The 2,097-nt window shown below is 39.0% G+C and overlaps 1 pseudogene; it reads left to right on the top strand.

Moving 5' to 3' along the window:
* Positions 1–411: 411 nt before the first annotated feature.
* Positions 412–1,749, top strand: LOC147626962 (uncharacterized; annotated as a pseudogene).
* The last annotated feature ends 348 nt before the right edge of the window (positions 1,750–2,097 follow it).

The raw sequence follows: 2,097 nt of genomic DNA, 5'->3' as shown, positions 1-2,097 counted from the left end.
AGTTTTGTAAGGTTTTATCTTTTTTTTTCTTCTTCAAAAATTATATCTTGCAATATCTAATGTTTTTATCTTAAATATATTTGTTTGACATATGGAGGCGAGAGTATAGGCTTCCAAGGAGAGATAATCTAGTTGCCCGCAGATTGTTTAATGCTTTGCTTAGGTGTGTTAAGATTGTCACCACTATATTGGGTTGGAATGCTAGATGTATATTTATGCCAAGTTTGTTACTTTATTCAAAGAAAAGTAAGTGCTTTAGGAGGTCCTACATATGGATATATATGGCAAGCATAGTTGGCAAGTTGAGGACCATAAGGCCCCAAATGGGCTTCAAATATAAGGCTTATCTCTACTCAGCCCCCAGGACGAGCCTTTGTTTTTATGCATATAAGAATACCACTAGTTGAAGTAATGGAGGAAGAACAAACACATAGACCAGGCAAAGAGATAGTAAAAGAGAATAACATTACTACTGATAGTGACATACTGCTAGTAACAATGAGGAGAATATCCACAAGCTAGATTATATTCCTTTATGCCAAAAAAGAAAACTGGTATTGTAATCATGAAAGTTCAATAGATGACATTTTTAATATGTTTCTCTCAATTTTAAATCCATAGGATTTTTCATCATAAAAAATAAAAAATATCTATGTTTTTATTTTTGCCTTCCTCTTTCTAAATAGTATAAGTGCACAAAATGGAAGAAATCTGTCCCACCGATAGCAGGCAGCACGAAATGGAAGAAACAACAGGCAGCACAACGATCATGTAGAAGGTTGGGCGGCAACACGCATCACTCTCTCTGCGATCTTCTACTTATTCGACTTTGGCACCAACATTAGCGCATTGAAAACGTACTACTTCTGCTACGATTTCAATTGTACTCATGCAGATGATGATCCTGTCTGCGAAAGGCTTTGGTAGTCAGCCTCTCCCTCATCACATTAGCCCATCTCTCCTACAGCCTCATCTTCTGGATGCCCTCAGCCCCAAGGATCACCCCCTTCGCTTGGCTTACTTTTTGCCCTTGATTCACCTCTGGAGACTCCTCAAAGTGTTGTGGCACAGTACTACTGTCAGCTGCAACGGGTACGTAGAAACCACTTTGTTAAGCATACCATTCTCTCTCTCTCTCTCTAATATTTCTCCATGACCTTTACAGTGTTAAGCATCTCCATGATAGTCAAGCCGAGTCGAACAACTTATACAATGTCCTTGGTGCATCTCTGGAGACAATCCCTCAACTCATTCTACAATTCCACATAGCTATTCAACTGGGCAATTATAGCATCTCACCAGGGGGCACAATACCGATTCCAAGGATTCTAATTATTTCTCTCGTGGCATCTGCGTTGACTGGAACCTACAATGGAAGCATGTCGGTTTTATCTTTGGTGCCAAAATATACACCACTTGGGGAAGCTTGTATTGCCATTACAGCTGGTAATCATCCGCATGTCCATCTTTTCCAGAAATGTGTCGATTTAAAAGAACTAGGTGGAATTTAACTACTAAATTTTTTGAGCATTTGAGTTTAAGAACGGTATATCTGTGTAATTTTGAAGGAAAACTCAGTGAAGGTAAATAACAGTGCCTATGTTGACACGGTACTAAAAATGTTTTTCTCTAACACTGGTTGGTTCTATATCTGACACGTTTTTTTTTTTCTTCTTTGATTTATATGCTTAGGAGTTCACACAGTTACAGTTATGGCAACAAAGTGCATCATTGTTGTTGCAACATTAACTACGGCTTATCGTAGTGCGTTCTGGATCATTCCTTATGCTTTTGTTTCGATAACATTTCCTTGGATATTTTGCAGTGTTCTCTTGCAGAGGCATAATTATAGCTGCAATAGTAACAAATGGCTCAGACCTGCACAATCTTTTGCATTTGCTCATGTGAGCCTGTTCATGGGGCCAATGTATGTGATTGTGAAACATTTTAGAAGGTCGCCCTATCTCTATTCTCTCTTGATCTTAGGCACCCTTTTACAAATCTTTGTAGACTTATTGGGCATTGGAGGTGTGCTAGCTATTGGGCGACACCTTCCTTACTCAGGGATAGCTTGTCACCCTGCCATTTGGAAGAGTC

The sequence above is a fragment of the Cibotium barometz genome, chromosome 21 (genome assembly GCF_041138505.1).
Source record: "Cibotium barometz isolate CiBa-2024 chromosome 21, ASM4113850v1, whole genome shotgun sequence".
NCBI lineage: Eukaryota > Viridiplantae > Streptophyta > Polypodiopsida > Cyatheales > Cibotiaceae > Cibotium > Cibotium barometz.
This window is presented reverse-complemented; position numbering and strand designations above follow the sequence as displayed.